Raw genomic sequence first — 7,008 nt, 5'->3', positions numbered from 1 at the left:
AATTTCAAACTTAATAGAAAGCCACTGTTTAGCAATCAAATTCATCATTACTGGGATTTAAAAAAAGAAAAACAAAGAAGGGGGCGGGCGTGGTGGCTCACGCCTGTAATCTCAGCACTTTGGGAGGCCTAGGCGGGCGGATCACGAGATCAGGAGATGGAGACCATTCCGGTCAACATGGTGAAACTCCATTTCTACTAAAAATACAAAAATTAGCTGGGCATGGTGGCGTGCGCCTGTAGTCCCAGCTACTTGGGAGGCTGAGGCAGGAGAATTGCTTGAACCTGGGAGGCGAAAGTTGCAGTGAGCCGAGATCGCGCCATTGCACTGTTTTTACCTGGACAACAAGAGCGAAACTCCGTCAAAAAAAAAAAAAAAGAAAAAAAAGAAAAGAAAAAGAAAGAAAGCCACTGTTTTTACTGCTTCTGTATTCAAACGGTTGCAGTATCTTATATTATGTAGTCTTTACTTCTGAGAAAATGAGAGTGAAAAAGGCAAATAATGCCTTAGAATTAAAATTAAAATAATTTTGGGCTCACAATCCCCTGAAAATGTCTTTAGACCCTCTCCCTAGCAGTCCCCAGATCACACTGTGACAATTAATGTTGCAAATGAATATTACGGCAATGAAAGATATACATGATATATAAAAAATTTAAAAGTACTGTATAATTGTTGAATAATTAATTTTTAAAATTGTGTATAGGGATTTTTGTTGTTGTTGTTGTTTTTGAGACAGAGTCTTGCACTGTCGCCCAGGCGGGAGGGCAATGAATGACATCGGCTCATTGCAACCTCTGCCTCCCAGGTTCATGTGATTCTCCTGCTTCAGCCTCCTGAGTAGCTGGGATTACAGGCGCACACCACTACACTTGGCTGATTTTTTGTATTTTTAGTAGAGACAGGGTTTTACTTTGTTGGTCAGGCTGGTCTCCAGCTCCTTGTGATCTGCCTGCCTCGGACTCCCAAAGTGCTGGGATTACAGGATAGAGCCACCAAGCCTGGCCTAGAGTTATTTTTAAAGTGCTGGAAAGATAATGATGGTGTTAGTGGTTATCTCAGTGAGACAGAGTATTATCTTTTGTTAATAATGTTTTTTTCTTTTTGCTTGTCTGCATTTTCTGATGTCTTTACTTGTATTCATTTGATAATAAGAGAAGTAATACAGTTATTTTTCATTTAAATTAAAGATTCTCTTTGACAGGACCTGGAAGGTCAAATGATAGTTGAGCCCTCAGGTGAATATGGTGGTTCCGTATTAAATAATAGTGAATAATAGTGGTTCTGGATCTCAAATGGTTGGCCGTTTGGGAATTTGGGAACCATGGGGTCACTGCAGTGGCTGTTTTATTTTACCAGAAGACTTTCTAATCATTGCAAGTGAGAGAGTCTGACAACAATGTGATAGAGCTTCTTAGTAGGTTTTGATGAAAAGGTCAAAAGATTCACTCCTAGCCCTCAATCAGATACAGATGTGTCAGTGTGTGCCTCAATCAGATATAGATGTGTCTGTGGGTAGAGTCTCTTAGCCAGCCACAGCAAGGGTATATTCCTTTCCTACTGCTGCTCTAACAAATTACCTCATGTTTAGTGGCTTAAAACAACACAAATTTGGCTGGGCATGGGGCTCACACCTGTAATCCCAGCACTTTGGGAAGCTGAGTCGGAAGGATGACTTGAGCCCAGGAGCTCAAACCTAGCCAGGGCAACATGGCACAACTCTGACTCTACTAAAATAAAAATAAAAAATAAAATAAAAATAATAAAAATAAAAATTAGCCAGGTGTGGTGGTATCATACATCAGTGGTCCCAGCTACTTGGTAGGCTGAGGTGGGAAGATTACTTGAGCTTGGGATTTGAGGCTGCAGGGAGTTTTGATCACACCACTGCAGCTTGGGCATGGGAGTGAGACCCTGTCTCAAAATATAATAAATAAAATAAAAACAAATTTATTACTTTACAGTTCTGGAGGCCAGGAGTTCTAAAATCAGGGTGTCAGTAGGCCTGTGTTCCTTTTGGAGGATCTAGGAGAGAACCCATTGCCTTGCCTTTCTAGCTTCTGGAGGCCACCTGGAGTCCTTGGTTTGCAGTCCCTCCCTCCATCTCAAGGCCAGCAGATTTAGCGTCTTCAAATCAATACCTCCCTCCTCTTTTTCTCACTCTTTGTCTTAACTTTTCCACCACAGTCACACTCCCGCTGTGACTCTGACCCTCCCACCTCCCTCTTTACAATGCCTTGGGATTACGTACAGCCCACCTGTTTAATCCAGGATAATCTCCCTGTCTCAAGATGCCTGGTTTAAACGCATTTGCAGAGGCCCTTTTGCCATATAAGAAAGCATATTCACAGGTTAGGATACAGAAGTCTTTGGGGGTTAGTGGGGCAGCATTATTCTGCCTACCATAGGGATATAACAAGGACAATTGTAGTTTGTGAATTTCTGATCTAGAACTCACTTCTCAAGGCTGGTGGATTATACCCTGTCAATTCTAGGCATCACTTTACACCAGCTAATCCACTGCAGAAAACAAGAAATGAAAAGAGGTTGCTCCTAATTGGTTTGTATTCCCACTTCTAAGCTTCCCCCTGAAGCAGGAGCGGCTGTGAGAAACAGACCTCTCGGACACTGAACTAGAAGAAGAAGAGGTTTTAGTATTACGGCCTGGGAGCAAGGCTTTATGTTTTGTCCAAATGGCCAAGCTCCCCTAACAAAGAGAAGCTCTGCCTTTATATAGGCTTACACTCTAGATATAATGCATGAAAGGATCTTAGGTTTACAGCCTTAGAAATTACAAGTGAAAGGGTCTTGGGTTTACAGCTTTAGAAATCACATATGAAAGGGTCTTGGGTTTACAGTTTTAGGAATTACATGTGAAAGGTTTCTGGTCTCTGGATGGAGGAGGTGGGTGGGGGTTTGATCTTATTTAAGTAAAAACAGTGTCTTCTGGAGAGATTCCCCCCTACCATGCCTGCTATCTTACAGGAAGGTGATTTAGGAGGTGCCAGTCAGCTAGCCTTTTCTATTGAAATGCAATGTGGAAGTCAAGAGGGAGGTGATCCTAGATGCCTGGGTCTCCTTCCTCACCCCTTGCTGGTTCTGTAAGGTGGGTGGGCAAGCCCCAGCCCTAACCTGCAGGAGGCAGAGTGAGGAGTCTAGGAAGGGAGGCTTTCCAGCATGAGACCCTACAGCCCAGCAGAGATGGGAAAATCACTGTCTCCCCTGAGTGATCAGCTGACTGTGGCAGGCTGGGATTCTGCTTTAGAATCCATATGCCCATTTTTATCTCTTTACACTTGAGTGAGTCAACTGAGTTAGCTGATTTGGTTTTACAGATTTGAAATGAAGTGAGCTACACTTTCTCAACCCCTCAGCCTGTTCTTGTGAGAGGGAAGATGTGCTGGGGGTGGAAGGCTATATGAGAAACCTCCTCCTCTCCTCTGCTCTCCTCCCTCCTGCCTCCCTGCTTTGTTAGGGGAATTACTGCAAAGGAGTCAAAAGAATGAGGAAAGAAAAGGAATTACTTCCAAAGACCTCTACACTCTTCCTGTTTTAAACAAGAAAAAAATATAGAAAAAAAAATCCTATATTTCTACTTGTTTAAAACAGGAAGAGTGTAGAGGAGGCTTTGTTTTGTTTTGTTTTGAATTCTGCAATCTCTGTACTTCCCTCTGCAATTAAGGAGTTGTTAATCCACCAGGCAAAGGTAAGGTACAGGGGCGGGGGGACTGTAGGATTCTCAGGTAGACCCTGGGAAAGAAAGCATGCAGCCCCCTCCATACTGCTCTTTCAACAAAAGATATTTGCAAAGGGTTATCAAGAGCTATTGAGATATTTACTAATGTTCTTAAAAATCTCTAAGGCTTTACAAAATCCAATTTATACCTGGCTCATTGTTGGCTACCAAATTTGGTCCAAACTCTGTAGCTTATGTATTTAACATATTTACTAATTTTCATTTTAGCCCTCCCCATTACAGAAGCAATATATGCTTGGCTGAGAAAAATCCAAAAATTATAGAACTTCATAATGAGAACCCATTCCTATCACATCCCCTAGATATTGCTCCCAGCAAGAGTTTCAGGTATATCCTGTTTTTTTTTTTTTTTTTAGTTACATACCCAAGATGTATTTGCAAAAAGAAAAAAAGAGAAATTATCTTAAGCACACTACACTCCAATTTGTTTTTTTCCACTTAATATGGGCATATTTTGGGGATATTGTGGGTTTAGTTCCAGACCACTTGCAATAAAGCGAATATTGCAATAAAGCGAGTCACATGAATTTTTCAGTGTCCCGGTGCCTATAAAAGTTATGTTTACACAAGAGTATATTAAGTGTACAATAGCATTATGTTAACAAACGTACATGCCTTAATTAAAATATACTTATCTGAGCCTTCTTTTTGCTGGTGGAGGTTCTTGCTTCTGTCTTGATGGCTGCTGACTGATTCAGGTGGTGGTTGCTGAAGGTTGGGGTGGCCATGGCAATTTCTTAAAATAAAACAATGAGCCAGGCATGGTGACTCAAGCCTATAATCTGAGGAGGCCGAGGTGGGTGGATCACGAGGTCAGGAGTTCGAGACCTGGCTGGCCAACACGGTAAACGCCTATCTCTACTAAAAATACAAAAAATTAGCCAGGTGTGGTGGTGTTCACGTGTAATCCCTGCTACTTGGGAGGCTGAGGCAGATGAATTGCATGAACCTGGGAGGCGGACTTTGCAGTGAGCCAAGATTGCACCATTGTACTCTAGCATGGGTGACAGTGGGGGACTCCATCTCAAAAAATAAATAAATAAATAAAATAAAACAATGAAGTTTACTACATTGAATGACTCTTCCTTTCATGAAAGATTTCTCTGTAGCAAGCAATGCTATTCTATAGCATTTTACTCACAAAAGAACTTCTTCGAAAACTAGAGTCAATCCTCTCAAACTCTGCTGCTGTTTTATCAACTAAGTTTATACAGTATTCTAAATCCTTTGTTGTCATTTCAATAATCTCAGCATCTTCACCAGGGGTAGATTCCATTTCAAGAAACGACTTTCTTTGCTCATCCATAAGAAGCAACTTGTTATCTGTTTAAGTTTGATCATGAGATTGCAGGCTCCATTTCTTCAAGTTTCACTTATAATTCTTGTCTTTTTGCCATTTCCACCTTATCTGCACTGAAGTCTTGAGCCTCTCAAAGTCATCCATGAGGATTGTACTCAACTTCTTCCAAACTCCTGTTAATGTTGATATTTTAATCTCCTCCCATGAGTTACGAATGTTTTTAATGGCATCTAGAATGGTGAATCCTTTCCAGGTTGTCATTTTAGTTTGTCCACACCCACCTGAGGAATCACTGTGCATGATAGCGATAGCCTTACTAAACGTATTTCTGAAATAATGACTTGAAAGTTGAAATGACTCCTTGATCCATGGGCTTCAGAATAGATAGCATATTAGCAGGCATGAAAACATTAATCTCCTTGTATATCTACATCAGAACTCTTGGATGACCAGGTGCATTGTCAATAATCAGTAATATTTTGAAAGTACTCCTTTTTTCTGAGCAGTAGGTCTTATCAATGGGCTTAAAATATTCAGTAAACTGGCTGGGCAGTGCTCATGCCTGTAATCCCAGCACTTTGGGAGGCTGAGGTGGGCAGATCACAGGGTCAAGAGATTGAGACCATCCTGGCCAACATGGTAAAACCCTGTCTCTACTAAAAATACAAAAAATTAGCTGGGCGTGGTGGCATGTGCTTGTAGTCACAGCTACTCGGGAGGCTGAGGCAGGAGAATTGCTTGAACCCGGGAGGTGGAGACTGTGCCACTGCACTCCAGCCTGTGACAGAGTGAGACCCCGTCTAAAAAAAAAAAAAAAAAAATCAGTAAACTATGCTGTAAGCAAATATGTGCTGTCATCTAGGCTTTGTTGTTGTTCCATTGTTAGAGCACAGCAGACTACATTTAGCCTAATTCTTTTTTTTAATTTTAATTTTTTTAGAGGTAGGGTCTCTCTCTGTCACCCAGGCTAGAGTATAGTAGTGCACAATCTTGGTTCACTGCAGCATCCAATTCCTGGTCTCAGGCAATTCTTTCTCCTCAACCTCCTGAGTTGCTAGGACAACAGGAACATGCCACCATCCCTGGTTAATTTTTTAATTTTTTGCAGAGATATGGTCTCGCTATATTACTCAAACTGGTCTTGAAGTCCTGCCCTTAGGTGATCCTCCTACCTTGGCCTCCCAAAGTGTTAGGATTACAGGTGTGAGCCACTATGCCTGGGCTAAATTTAGCATAATTCTTAAGGACCCTAGAATTTCTGGAATGGTAAATGAGCGTTGGCTTCAACTTAAAGTCACCAGCTGCAATCCCCTAATAAGAGAGTCAGCTTGCCCTTTGAAGTTCTGAAGCCAGGCATTGACTTCTATTCCTAGCTACTCTTAGATGGCATCTTTTTCCAATAGAGGACTGTTTTATCTACATTGAAAATCTGTTTAGAGTAGCAACCTTCATCAATGATCTTAGCTAGGTCTTTTGAATAACTTGTTGCAGCTTCTGCATCAGCACTTGCTGTTTCACCTTGCACTTTTATGTTATGGAGACAGCTTTTTTCTTTGAACCTCATGAACCAACCTCTGCCAGCATCAAACTTTTCTTCTGTAGCTTCCTCACCTCTCTCAGCCTTCACAGAATTAAAGAGAGTTAGGGCTTTGCTCTGGATTAGGCTTTGACTTAAGGAAATGCTGTGGGTGGTTTAATCTTCTATCCAGGCCACTCAAATTTTTTCCATATTAGTAATAAGACTACTTTGCTTTCTTATTGTTTGTGTCTTTACTGGAGTAGCACTTTTAATGTCCTTCAATAACTTTTCCTTTGCACTCATAACTGGGCTATTTGCTGCAAGAGGCCAAGTTTTCAGACTATCTCAGCTTACAATATTTCTCACTAAGCTTAATAATTTCTAGCTTTTGAATTAATGTGAGAGACATGCAATTCTTACTTTTACTTTAAC

Source organism: Sapajus apella, unplaced genomic scaffold, assembly GCF_009761245.1.
Source record: "Sapajus apella isolate SASKATOON/1434 unplaced genomic scaffold, GSC_monkey_1.0 scaffold29, whole genome shotgun sequence".
Classification (NCBI taxonomy): domain Eukaryota; kingdom Metazoa; phylum Chordata; class Mammalia; order Primates; family Cebidae; genus Sapajus; species Sapajus apella.
Note: the sequence above shows the minus strand (reverse complement) of the source record.